The sequence below is a fragment of the Macrotis lagotis genome, chromosome X (genome assembly GCF_037893015.1).
Source record: "Macrotis lagotis isolate mMagLag1 chromosome X, bilby.v1.9.chrom.fasta, whole genome shotgun sequence".
In the NCBI taxonomy this organism is placed as follows: Eukaryota; Metazoa; Chordata; class Mammalia; order Peramelemorphia; family Peramelidae; genus Macrotis; species Macrotis lagotis.
In genome coordinates, this window is record NC_133666.1 from 181,254,823 (window position 1) to 181,269,811 (window position 14,989).

The 14,989-nt window shown below is 33.4% G+C and overlaps 1 pseudogene; it reads right to left on the reverse strand.

Annotated features, from left to right (window-relative positions):
* Positions 1-2,700: 2,700 nt before the first annotated feature.
* LOC141497973 (large ribosomal subunit protein uL18-like) lies at positions 2,701-3,647 on the reverse strand (annotated as a pseudogene).
* Between the last annotated feature and the right edge of the window lie 11,342 nt (positions 3,648-14,989).

Genomic DNA, 14,989 nt, shown 5'->3' on the forward strand with positions numbered 1-14,989 from the left:
TAATCATTGTGGGTTGCCCTCTAATTATGTCAGCAATACTCACTCCATAGTAAAGCATCCTACATGAATTTTGTCCATATCCTCCTATATTTCCCCCTAGATGTGAAGCCTAGTATGCTTTTCTTTCTTTCCTCGACATCTTTATTTATTTTCAATGAATGTCACAAGGTTGCCAATGAAAGATGTGTATATATGTGTCTGGTCTCTTTCTTAGCTTCTTGTCAGAACTTCTTCCCTGGGATTCTCTCATGACCTACTTTGCTGGATCCTTATCCAAACTATATCCTCTAAACATAGGCATTCTAAGAATTTTGGTCTGGCTCTCTTCTAACTCAGCTATTGCACTTGGTGATCTCAGTTTCTAAGGATATGATTGCTATATCTATACTGATGATTCTTAAATCTGTTTATTCTGGCCTTATCCCTCTGTCAATTTTCAATCTAACCTTGCTAAGTGCCTCACAGAAGAAGACTGAAGTAAACATCATCATTAAGCATATCCCCAAAAGAACTCACTATATCTCTCTCTAAAATCTCCACTCCCCCTCTTATGGTAGAAGGCAATGTTATCCTTTTAGTTATACGAATTATCATCCTAAAAGTTACCCTAAATTCTTCACTCTCTCTTACCTACCATAACCAATCTTTTGCCAAGGCCTGAAAATGTCTTTTTTTGGCAACATCTTTCAAATAATCCTCCTTCTCTCTTCTGATACTGTCTCAATTCTGGTGCAAGCCCTTAAATATCTCCAAGTTTGGGCTTCTACATTAAATGCCTTTCTGAAGCCTCATTCGAATCCATACTCTCTTCAGTCACTAAAGTGATTATGCTCAAGTACAAGTCTGACCATTTTACTTGCCCCTCTAAAAATATCAATAATACTGTATCATCTCCAAGATAAAATAAAAAAATCTCTGTATAGCATTTAAAACCAATCATAACTTAACTTCCTTCTATTTCCTAGTTTTCTTAAACCCTACTCCCTGTCATATATTGTGCAATGCAATGACAATATTCTTTCAAATGTTCCACAAACAAGACACTCTCTCAGCATCAAAGATTTTATCTATCTGTCCTCTATTTCTAAAATAGAATTGCTTCTCAACTCTGGCTACTGAATTTTTTTGGTTTCCTTTAAGTCACAAATTACAAATGCCTCATTTATAGGAAGCTTACCCAACTCTTCTGAATTCTAATGGCTTCTCTCTGTTAATTTTCCTCCTTCATTCTATACATAAAATTTTTATATATTTGCTTTCATATGATCTTTGTCATTAGATTGCTAGTTCCATGACCAAAGAGACTTATATTTTGCTTCTCTTAGCATCCCTCGGATTTTGCATTGTGCCTGTCACAAAAAAAAGAGCTTAATACATTTTTATTTTTTGATTTCTCTTCCTTCTGCAGGCCCTGAGTCACAAAATTTTTGTTTCCCTCATGAATAGGGAAACACCTGATTTTCATACTTATCACAGTAGGGATAAAAGAAAATAATTTAGTCCTTAGTTCCAAGTCCTTAGTCCAATTAGTTTCAAGTTCACTTATTCAGACTCTTCTTATTAATTTCTCACCAGGTCACTGATATCTATTGCCAAAAGTCTTCTTTGGTCTTATATTTCAATTTCTTTATGCATCTGATATGTCCATAAACACATATATTAAGTATATAAAAATAGTTATAGCTTTAACAGTACTTATTTATATAACACTTTACATATGCATGTAGAAATATATTTTCTATATTTCTATATATAAATAGAAAGTGTATTTGCATATCTGAATACATACAAATGTTTATTTGTATATATGAATTAATGCAAAGATGCATGGATAGGTAGACAGACAGGTATCATGCCTAAATGCACAATAGATACACACATAAATATAAACACAAACGAAAAAGTTAAGTGCAAAATCTGGCCTCAGTTATCCAATATTCAGTATACATTTACCTGTTTATGCATGCACACATGCATATGTATACAAATATATACAAACACAGAGATAGATACATATTTATCTCTACATATACACATTTACATACATATATACAGAATTCCTTGAGTACTTTTTATACACTCTACTAAATTTTGTTGAAATCATCAAATGCTTTGGAGCACAATTAATTCTTTGGAAAATTTCTCTCCATTATATTTACATTGTACATTGACTTAAGAACTGCAATTGCCTTCAAGAAGACATTTTTAAAATGGCTGATTAATCATGAGTGTTACTCTATGACATAATGGACATGAGTAGATAAGAGACATTTGTGGTTTTGTAGTAAAAATTATTTTGATGATAAATAGGAACATACCAGTATGATAGGGTCATCCAGTAAGCACAATTCTCTAGTCTTTCAACCTGCAAGCAGGTGACAGAAAGTGACCACAGATTTCCGATTATTGACTTGTTAATGTGTAGTATCAAACTAGAAATAGTCCACAGCAGTGAAGACCAGTAACCTAAATTCTGAATCAGAGGGAAAAATTTTTTATAACCCTCAGAAATTAACGGAAAAAATACCAAAATATATTTTTACTTCTGTTTCTTTGTTTACTTTTATTTAATCCCCCCAATTCACTAAGCACAGTCAAACCTGCCAGGTATTAATTGGAAACTAATCATTGTTTTAATCTTTTCTTAGTTTTTATTTTTTTTGGTTCAATAAGTTTATTGGCTTAATTTGAAAATCTTCATAGAAAATTACAGATTTTGATGTTTTAACTATCAGCTGCACGTTCCTGGGCTCTGAGGAAACTTTCCTTCTTCTGAGCAACTCTGTCTTTCTTCTGGGCAAGGGACATTTTGGGGCGGTTCCATCTTTTCTTTTTAACATCCCTCTTGGGTTTCTTTTCATACACTGGATTCTCCCGGATACCAGCATGAGCTTTCTTGTACATCTCCTCCATCATGTCGGGAGTTATGTTGTTCTTTATGTAATGTGAGTATTGTTTTTTATAAGCATCTCCATCTTCTACCATAAGATAGCGCATATAATCTGCAACATTTTGGCCCATGATGTGTTTTCGATGTACTTCAGCACTGAATTCCTTGCTTTCTGAATCATACCCTGGGAAGCATTTGGTACTGTGAGGAATAGAAAAACCACCATCCACAGCTCCCTTAAGAGGCCCCAAAGACTTTGTTTCCAGTGGTAGTTCTGGCAAGACCTGCATCCAGGTAGCATGTAAAAGCACCAGGCTGACCATCAATGCTTTCCATATTCTACTCATCTCCAGTCACTTCCACCTGGCCTTCATAGATCTTGTCCATGCCAAATCTGTTTAGAAGCCTGCGGGCCAGCAGCAGGCCTGTACAGTAAGCAGCAGCATAGTTTGTCAGGCCAACCTTCACACCATACTTGGGTAACTCATGGGCATAGGTTGCACAGACAATCATATCCCCTTCTATACGGGCATAAGCAATCTGGCAGATGATGTCTCTGTTGGTGACACGGACGATCATCCTGTACTTGGGGTGTTGTACTTGTTCTTGTCTTGGATCACCAACTGCTTCCACGCATAGTAGTCCGTCTTTCCCTCTCTCCGTCTACGGAACTTCACCTGGTACCTCTTGAAGTAGGCCTTGTTCTTCACCACCTTCACAAACCCCATCCTGCCAAACGAGACCCGCGCCCTCAACACAGACCACTCTTTTCTTAGTTTTAATAGGGTGTCCACACACACACACACACACACACACACACACACACACAGACACACAACATGCGGCAGAGAAAACTATAACTCTGCTTAATCTCTGATAGAAAATTACAGTGGAGGAATATAATTTTTGGACAAAAGTAAAAAAGGTAAAAAAAGCAAAAAAAAACATCCAGGAATATTCAATTTTTTATTTAGTCAGTGTCTATGTAATAGGATTTGGTGATATAAACAAATAATAAGGTACTGTTCACTACACATGGCATTTGGGAAGCAACATTATCTTTATGATATATTAGAGTTGTACTTTGTGGAGGATTATTATTAAGGATGATAAAAATACATTAAATTCAGGTGTACTGAACACTCAAGACAGCTAAAGGATGCTGAAATTCTGAATGTTGAGGATACACAATAGAGAATGCAGAGAGAAAGTTATATAATGTCAACTAATTTATTGTCTAATGCAGGAAAAAAGTCACATATCCAAAAGAAAAAAATGTTAACAACACAATATACAAACTCAATTAGCCACAATAAAGCAAGAAAAATTGCAATATGCAGCAGAAAACTACAAATAACATGCCTACTTTGAAAGATCTGTTTCTTTGCTTCATTTCTATTTTATTTATTTGTTTGTTTATTTGTTTACTTATTTATAAGTGAAATTAAGTAGCAAGTATAAAGTCCTCTGTATGCTAGAGACAAACAAGTCAGATTACAAATAAATTCATCTTGTTCAACTTTCTGTAAATTATGCTAGGTGCTAGACCATAAAGCCAAAAAATGATAGGCATGTGAAATTTTTCTTTGCCAAGAAAGACCAACTTAGGCTTTTAACATTGTGTTTTTTTATATCTTTAACTTCTTTTTAGAGCACTTTTTGGGTATATATATATATATATATATATATATATATATATATATATATATATATATATTTATGTTTGAATGATTCATCTTGGGTCCTATTTTTATTCTAGACAGTCAAGCATTTAGAGATGTGTAGCAAATCTACAAGTTCATTACATCAGTGAATAATTTTAATATATAAAACTGAATCTTTTTTCTTTTTTCTTTTTGACATTTTATTTTTTACATTCATCCACTTGCATACTTATGTTACATAATTTTCTTTCACTCTACCTTCCTTCTCCCTCCCACAGTCTACTAAAAAGTTGTGATGTGCATTTGTTTTTGTTTTTGTTTTTTAATTTTTTATTTATTTTAAGCAATGGGGTTAAGTGACTTGCCCAAGGTCACACAATGAGGCAAACATTAAGTGTCTGATGCCAGATTTTAATTCAGGTCCTCCTGACTCCAGAGCCTGTGTTCTATCCACTTTGCTACCTAGCTATCCCTCTGTATATTTGTTTTTAATATGTTTGTAAAATAATCACTTTAGTCATTAGTGTATGAGGAGTTAGGACTAAGAGAAAAAAAAGGAAACTCATGAAATGGGAAGAAAAAACACAAGAAAATTTTTAAAAAGAGAAACATAGTATTCAATCAGATTCTGATTTTTTTTTTAATCTAAATGTGGATGTTTCCCAACTTCCTATTTTCCTTGTAATCTTGGCTGCATTGGTCTTATTAGTCCAAAACTTTTAAATTTAATACAGTAAAAATCATTCATTTTGCAATTCATAATGTACTTTATTTCTTACTTGGTCATAAATATCTCCCCTTTCCTTAGATCTGACATATAGAATATATCTGTTCTATTAATTTATCTATGGTATCACATTTTATATAGAAACCCTGTACCCATTTTTATCTTATTTTGGTATAGGTTGTGAGATGTAGGTCTATGTCTAGTTTTTGCCTTACTATGTTCTAGTTCTTTCAATAATTTTTGTCAGATAATGAATTCTTATCCCCAAGTTAATGTCTTTGACTTTGTCAAACAATAGATTACTGTAGTCATTTACTACTTGTTCCTTTTGTACCCATTCTAATCTATTGGTCCATTACTTTATTCCTTAACCAGTATCAGGCAGTTTTGATGACTGTGCTTTATAGTATAGTTTTAAATTTTGTAAAACAACTAGACCACCCTCCTTTGCAGTTTTTTTCCATCCATTCCCTTGCTATTCTTGACATTTTGCCATTCTGAATGGATTTTGTTTCCATTTTTTCTAGGTCTTTAAAATAGTTATTAGGTAGTTAAATTGATAAGACTGTGAGTAAGTGATTTAATTTGGGGAGGATTGTTATCTTAATTACATTAGCTCAGCCTAACCTTGAATACTTGATGTTTGTCCAGTTGTTTAAATTTGACTTTATTAGTGTGAAAAGTGTTTTGCAATTCTGTTCATAGCTACTGGGTTTCCCTTGGGAGGTAGATTCCCAAGTATTTAATGTTGTCTGCAGTTTCTTTAAATGGAGTTTCTCTTTCTATTTTTTGCCCTTTGGCTTTGTTTTTCACATATAGAAATGCTGATGATTTATGTGGGTTTATTTTATAACCTAATTTACTGAAGTTAATTCTTTCAAGTAGCTTTTTCATTGGTATTCTATGGCTCTCTAATCTGCATTATAATCTGTAAAGAGCTAAAGTTTTGCTTCCTCATTGTCAATTTCACTTCCTTCAATTTATTTTTCTTCTCTTATTGCCGAAGCTAAAATTTCTTTATACAATATTGAAAAGTAATTTTGATAAAGGACATCCTCTTTCATCCCCCATCTTAGTGACATGCCCCTAGGTTCCCCATTACATATAATAGTTTTTGATAGTTCTAGATATATATTACTAATCAAAATTCCATTTATTCCTGTACTCTCAAATTTTATTTTTAGCTTCTATTTTTAGCAAGGCAATGGGGTTAAGTGACTTTCCCAAGGTCACACATCTAGGTAATTATTTCGTGTTTGAGCATAGATCTTCACTCAGGTCCTCCTGTCTCCAGAGCTGGTGTTCCCTACTGGTGCATCATCTAGCTGCCCCTTCTCCAGTTTTATTTTTTGTTAATAGGAATGGATTTTATTTGTCAAAGACTTTATCAACATCTATTGGAATAATCATGTGATTTCTGCTGGTTTTGTTACTGACATGCTCTATTATTTTGAATGTTTTCCTAATGTTGAATCATTTCTGTCTATGTGGTATAAATTCTACCTGAACATGGTGTATTACCCTAGTAATAACTTGTTTAAAAATATCTTTGCTAAGATTTTAGCATCAATGATCATTAGTGAGATTGGTCTATAATTTTGTCTATTTTGAGTCTTCCTGGTTTAGGTATCAGCATCATATTGATGTCATAAAAGAAATTTGGCACAACTTGTATTTTAAAAAGTTTGTGCAGAATAGGAATTAATTGTTCCTTATGTGTTTGGTAGAATTCACTTGTAAATCCACCTGGACCTGGAGTCTTTTCCTTTGGGAATTTAGTAATAGTTTCCTTAATTTCTTTCTTCTGAAATGAGGTTAAGATTTTTTTTTCCCTCTTCTATCACTCTGGGTAATTAGTATCTTCGTAAATATTTATTAATTTCACTCAGATTGTCAAATTTATTAGCATACAATTGGGAAAAATAACTCCAAGTTTTCTCTTTTATTTCCTTCTCATTGGTGATGAGTTCACACTTTTCTTTTATGATACTGGCAATTTGATATTCTTCATTACTTTTAAATAAAATTAACCAAAGATTTATCCATTTTACTGTTTTTTTCATAAAACCATAAATGTTTCATTTATTAGATTATTAGATTCTCTTGCTTTCAATTTTATTAATCTCCCCTTTGATTTTTGGGAATTTCTAAGTTGATATCTAATTGAGGATCTTTAATTTATCAATTTTCTAGCTTTTTTAGTTGCATGTACAATTCATTTATTTTATCCATTTGAACATTTAAAGATATAAAATTTTTCTTAACAGCTGTTTTGGGGGTGGCTAGATGGCACAGTGGATAGAGCACCGGCCCTGGAGTCAGGAGTACCTGAGTATAAATCCAGCCTCAGACACTTAACAGTTATCTAGCTGTGTGGCCTTGGGCAAGCCACTTAACCACATTGCCTTGCAAAAAAAAACCCTTAAAAAAACCTACTTTGGCTGTATCCCATAAATGTTGCTACTATCACTCATTATTTTTATTTTTTGGATAAAATACTTTATTATTTCTAGGATTTGTTGATTTATTTACTCATTCTTTAAAATTAGGTTATTAGTTTCTGATCAATCATTGGTTTATCTTTCCAATGTTCTTTATCACATGTATTTTCACATGTATATTCCATCATGTCCTGAAATGTGTGCATTTATTATTTCTGACATTCTGTATTTGATTATAAAGCTTCTATGCCCTAGTACATGGTCAATTTTGGTTTAACTATCATGTACTGCAGAGACAAAGGTATATTCTTTTCTCTACTCAGTTTTCTTCAGATTCACATTCTTCACTTCTTTTTTGCTTATTTTGTATTTATATTTGTTTAATTTTGATAGAGGGATGCTGACATTCCCCACTATTACAGTTATATATACATATATATATATATATATATATATATATATATATATGTGTGTGTGTGTGTGTGTGTGTGTGTGTGTGTGTGTGTGTGTGTCTGTCTGTGTGTGTGTGTGTGTGTGTGTGTGTGTGTGTTTCCTTTTTATTCATTCAGCTTCTTCTCTAAGAATTTGGATGTTATACCACTGTGTACATATGGTTAATAATGACATAATTTAATTACCTATAGGCCCTTTAAGAAGATACAGTTTCTTTCCTTATCCCTTTTAATGATATCTATTTATGCTTTTGCTTTCTCTGAAATTGAGATTTACTACCCTGATTTTATTAATTCAGCTGAAGCACTATATATTTTCCTCTAGTCTTTGACCTTTATCCTGTGTCTTTCTCTCTACTTCATATATGTTTTTTGTAAAGAACACATTGTAGAATTCTGATTTTTCTTTCATCCTGCTATCTGCATCTGTTTTATGGAAGCATTCGTCCCATTCATCTTTGCAGTTAAAATTATTAGTCTTGCATTTCACTCCATACCATCATTCCGGAGTTATACTTCTCTCTTTTTCTTTCCTCTTTTTCCTCTTCACTGATGTTTTGCTCTCATTTCACCTTTAACTTTTCTTTTAAATTTCAAATTTAACTTTTCCTTTTCTCTTCACCTTCCCTTTTATAAGTCCCCTTTCCCCCTTTCTTTCCCTTTCCCCCCACCCCTACTTCTTTGTCAGGTAGGATATATTTTTAAAAATGATTGGGAATGCATGCTATTTACTCTCTGGGCTAAATCTATTGAGAGTTGAATTTACTCAATGTTCACATTCTCCCTACTTTCCCTCTATTATAATAGATTTTTGTGCCCCTTCACATGGTATTATGGGCTAATGTCTAGCTTTCTCCTAGTATAGCTCTTCTTTTTATGTCTTGACTATTTTTATGCTGTCTTATATCTTTGTCAACTCCTTTGTCAAAATAGCATTTGCAAAGCTTGATTGATTGCTTGAATGATTGATAAGTAGCATTGCCTCATATTCAGTAAGTTTGCTCTCCTCTTCTGTCCCTTTAGAAATATACATCTCCAGAGTCAAAAAGTATAACAAATTATAATTGATTTTCTACCATCCGATCTTTTCAAGTCCTCTACATTGACTCACAGTTCTCAGGAGGTGAAATATTATGCAAAACCAAATCATTCTATGACCTATGTATTCTTCTCCCAAACCAAACACATTCCCACCAATTGTAGCCAAAGCATCAAGCCAAGCAAAATCACTTCATGATCTTTTCATGTCTGATTCCTAATAAGTACACTCTCTCCCGTCATTTATATACTATTCCAATTATAATCCTGCAACCATCTCCAGCCAAAGCAGCAGGTACATTCTCTGCCTTTGTCCCTTTGGTTTTTCAACTATAGCACTATAAATCTTGGTTACTAAAGTATGTATTAAGATAAGATCACTTCCTGATCTATGTATGTCAAACCCTTCTTTGTACACTCCCACCCTTTGCCTTAATTGCACAACCATCCTTAACAAAAGTAATTTAACAATATATAGAATCTTTAAGTATTGTCCCTTCCTCAGTCTCTATAGGAAATACCACACTCATAATTGACATCACATTCATGTCTCTTTTACAACTTTATCATCTAAGTATAATCCCTTCTGGTATATTCAACCCTTTAACTATACTAAGAAACTACAATTCTCAAGAATTACAGATGTTATCTTACCTTGTAGGGATGTATACAGTTTAATGTTCTTGACTAGCATTTTCCCCCTTTTTGTTTACCTCTTTATGCATCTCTTGAGTCTTATAGATGAAGATTGAATTTTCTTTTCAGTTCTGTTCTTTTTATCAGGAAATTTGGGATGTGAGCTATTGCATTGAAAATCCATCTTTTCAGACCCTGATTGCAGTTTAAGCCCCCCCTAGAGCAGGGACCTCTCTCACAGTCCTGTGTCACACTTGTGAGCTTGTGGAATTTCACATGTTCCTGTTGAAATGACCAGAGATGAACAGAAAGTTAGACATTCAAGTACAGGACTCAGGTGAAGTATAGAGAAGGTGGATGAGAAGGGTAAATTATTATGGAATTTATGATAATGAACTATGTGTATTCCTGCATGGAATGATGATACTGATGATACTCATATGAACCTTCTCATTTAATAGAGCGGTTAGAAGGAGGTTTAATAGCTGAGGCACAGGAGAGAAATGAATTTGAATATATACTACATTGCAAAAATTGGAGTCAATGGGTGAAAGGGAAATATACTGGGAGAAAGAGAAAGAAGAGGTAGAATAGATTAAGATATTTCATATAAAAGATAATTCAAAGAGCTTTTTCTTTTAAAGAATTTATTTATTTTGTTTTACAATTTTTCCCCTAATCTTACTTCCTTCCCCCACCCCCCAACGAAGGCAATTTGCCAGTCTTTACATTGTTTCCATGGTATATATTGATCCAAATTGAATGTGATGAAAGAGAAATCATATTCTTCAGGAAGAAACATAAAGTATAAGAGATAAAAAAATCAAACATTAAGATATTAAGTTTTTTCCCAAAATGAAAGGAAATACTCCTTGGTCTTTGTTCAAACTCCACAGTTCTTTCTCTGGATACAGATGGTATTCACCATAGGTGACAGCCCTAAATTTCCCCTGATTGTTGCACTGATGGAATGTACATCAAGGTTGATCATCACCCCCATGCTACTGTTAGGGTGTACAGTGTTTTTTTCATTCTACTCATCTCACTAAACATTGGTTCACTCAAATCCCTCCAGGCTTCCCTGAATTCCCATCCCTCCTGGTTTTTAATAGAACAATATTTTTCCATGACATACATATGCCACAGTTTGTTAAGCCATTCCACAATTGAAGGACATTTACTTGATTTCCTAATTCTTTGCCACCACAAATAGGGCTGCTATTAATGTTTTTGTACAAGTGATGTTTATACCCTTTTTCATCATCTCTTCAGGGTATAGACCCAGTAGTGGTATTGCTGGGTCAAAGGGTATGCACATTTTTGTTGCCCTTTGGGCATACTTTCAAATTTCTCTCCAGAAAGCTTGGATGAGTTCAAAGTTCCACCAACAATGTAATAGTGTCTTAGATTTCCCACAACCCTTCCAACAATGATCATTATCCTTTCTGGTCACATTGGCCAGTCTGAGAGGTATGAGATGGTACCTCAGAGAAGCTTTAATTTGCATTTCTGTAATAAGTAATGATTTAGAGCAATTTTTCATATGACTATAGATTGCTTTGATCTCATCTGAAAATTGTCTTTGCATATCCTTTGACCATTTTTAAATTGGGGACTGATTTTTTAAAAAATTGACTCAGTTCTCTGTATATTTTAGAAATAAGTCTTTTGTCAGAAACATTAATTTTAAAGATTGTTTCCCAGCTTACTATATTTCTTTTGATCTTGTTTGTCTCTGTGCAAAAGCTTTTTAATTTAATGTAATCAAAATCATCTAGTTTGTTTTTGGTAATGTTCTCCATTTCTTCCTTAGTAATAAACTTCTTCCCTTTCCATAGGTCTGACAGGTAAACTAGTCCTTGATCTTCTAGTTTTATAGTATTGTTTTTTATGTCTAAATCCTGTATCCATTTGGATATTATCTTTGTATAGGGTGTGAGGTGTTGGTCTAATGTAATTTACGTCCATACTAACTTCCAATTTTCCCAGCAGTTTTATCTAAGAGAGACTTTTTATCCCCATAGCAGGGCTCTTTGGGTTTATCAATCAATAGATTACTATGATCATTTCCTGTTATTGCACCTATTCTATTCCACTGGAACGCCACTTTATTTCTTAGCCAATACCAGAGAGTTTTGATGATTGGAGCTTTATAATATAATTTTAGATCAGGTTGGGTTAAGCCACCTTCTTTTGCACTTTCTTTTTCATTAAATCCCTGGAAATTCTTGACTTTTTATTTCTCCATATGAATTTAGTTACAACTTTTTCTAACTCATTAAAGTATTTTTTGTGGACTTTTGATTGGTAGGGCACTAAACAGGCAGTTTAGCTTTCATGGAATTGTCATTATTATTATACTAGTTCAACAGATCCATGAGCAGTTGATGTTTGCCCAGTTATTTAAATCTGATGTAATTTGTGTGAGAAGTGTTTTATAATTGTTTTCAAAAAGTTTCTGAGTCTGCCTTGGCAAATAAACTCCCAGGTACATTATACTGTCTGAGTTTACTTTGAATGGGATTTTTCTTTCTTGCCCATCCTGCTGTATCTTGCTAGTCATATACAGAAAAATTGAGGATTTAAGATGGTTTGTTTTATATCCTGCAACTTTGCTAAAATTGCTTATTGTTTCCAGTAGATTTTTGGATGATTTCTTGGGATTCTCTAGGTATGCCCTCATGTCATCTGCAAAGAGTGAGAATTTTGTCTCTTCCTTCCCAATTCTAACTCCTTCAATTGCTTTTTCTTATCTTATTGCTGAAGCTAACATTTCTGATATGATATTGAATAGTAGTAGGGACAATGGCCAACTTTGTTTTACCCCTTATCTTATTGAGAATGCCTCTAGTCTCTCCCCATTGAATATTATGCTTGTTGATGATTTCAGATAGATACTGCTTATTATTCTAAGGAACAGTCCATTTATTCCTATACTCTCTAGTGTTTTTAATAGGAATTTGTGCTGTATTTTGTAAAAAGCTTTTTCAGCATTTATTGATATAATTACATAATTTCTGAGAGGTTTGTTGTTGATATAATTAATTATACTAATGGTTTTCCTAATGTAGAACCAACCCTGCATTCCTCGGATGAATCCTACTTGGTCAAAATGGATTGTCCTAATGATAACTTGTAATTCTTTTGCTAAAATTTTAAGATTTTTGCATCTATATTCATCAGGGAGCTAGGTTTATAATTTTCTTTCTGTTTTAAGTCATCCTGGCTTAGTTATCAGCATCTTATTGGTGTCATAAAAAGAGTCAGACAGAGTTCTATCTTCCCCTATTTTCCCAAAGAATTTATATACAATTGGAACCAATTGTTCCTTAAATGTTTTGGCCAGAATTCACTTGTGAATCAAACTGGCCCTGGAGATTTTTCTTAAGGAGTTCAATGATGGCTTGTTGAATTTCTATTTCTGAAATAAGACTAGTTAGGTATTTAATCTTCATTTAACCTGGGCAACTTATATTTTTGTCAATATGCATCCATTTTACATAGATTGTCAAATTCATTGGCATAAAGTTGGGTAAAATAATTCCAAATTGCTACATTAATTTCCTCCTCATTGGTCGTGGTTCACATTTTTGGTTTTCTTCTTTCTTTTTAGTCAAATTTACCAGAATTTTATCAATTTTATTTTTTTCTAAAACCAACTCTGGGTTTTATTTATTAATTCAATATTTTTTTTACTTTTGATTTTTTAAAAAATTCTTCTTTAATTTTTAATGTTTCTAAATTGGCATTTTATTGTGGGGTTTTAATTTCTTATTTCTCTAATTTTTTAGTTGTCTATTTAGTTCTTTGATTTCCTCTTTTTCTAATTAATTTATGTAAGCACTTAAAGATATACTATATCTCCTGACAGCTGCCTTGAGTGTCTTCCATAAGGTTTGGAATGTTTTTTCATCATTATCATTATCTATGATAAAACAATTAATTCTTTCTATAATTTGTTGCGTGATCCACTCATTCTTTAAAATGACATTATTTAATTTCCAATTAGATCTGGATCTATATCTCCCTGACCCAATATTGCATATGATTTTTATTGTATTGTGATCTGAGAAATACACATTCACTATTTCTGCCTTTCTACAGTTGATCATTAGTTTTTTTTTTGTCCTAATACATGGTCAATTTTAAGTGTCATGTACTACAGAGAAAAAGGTATATTCCTTTCTATCCCCATCGATTTCCTCCATTAGTCTATCATATCTAGTTTTTCTAACAATCTATCTACCTCCTTTATTTCTTTCTTGTTTGTCTTATGATTTGATTTATCTAAATCTGAGAGTTGGAGGTTGAGGTCTCCCACTGGTAGAGTTTTGCTGTCTATGTCTTCCTGTAGTTCTTTCAACTTCTCCTCTAAGTATTTGGATGCTATCCCATTTGGGTGTATGTGTGTTTGTGTGTGTGTGTGTGTGTGTGTGCGTGCGTGCGTGCGTGCGTGCGTGTGTGTGTGTGTGTGTGTGTGTGTATTCAGTTTTGAAATAACTATACTGTCTATAGTACCTTTTAGGAGAATATCATTTCCTTCCTCATCTCTTTTAATGCTATCTATTTTTGCAGCTGCTTTCTCTTAGATAAGGATTGTTCCCCCTGCTTTTTTCATTTCACCTGAAGCAAAATATATTTTGCTCCAATCTTTTACCTTTACTCTATATGTATCTCTCTGCTTCAAATGAGTTTCTTGTGAGCAGCATATTGTAGGATTCTGCTTTCCACTTACATTTTAAGGGAGAGTTCATCTCATTCACAATCAAAGTTATGAATATACTAACTCTTTACTGCCCTCCATGCTATCTTCCCTCTGTATTTCCCCCCTTTTTTTCCTTTATCCATATTCCCCAGTATTTTGGTTCTGAATACCAACCCCTTCAGTGTGTTTGCCCTCCTATATCCACCCCTCTCCTTTCTTTCCCCTTTCCCATTTTCCCTTTTCCCTTCTCCCTGTTAGTTCCCCTTTTTCTCCCCCTCACTGTCTCTGTTCCCCCCCTGCCTTTTTCCCCTTCTAATACTTGAAAAGTAGGATACTTTTTAAGTTAACTGAGTATGTTTTTAAGTTAACTTTAAGGCAATTCTAATGAGAGGAAGATTCAAGTGTTTCTCATCTCCTCCCTTCTTCGCCTCTATTA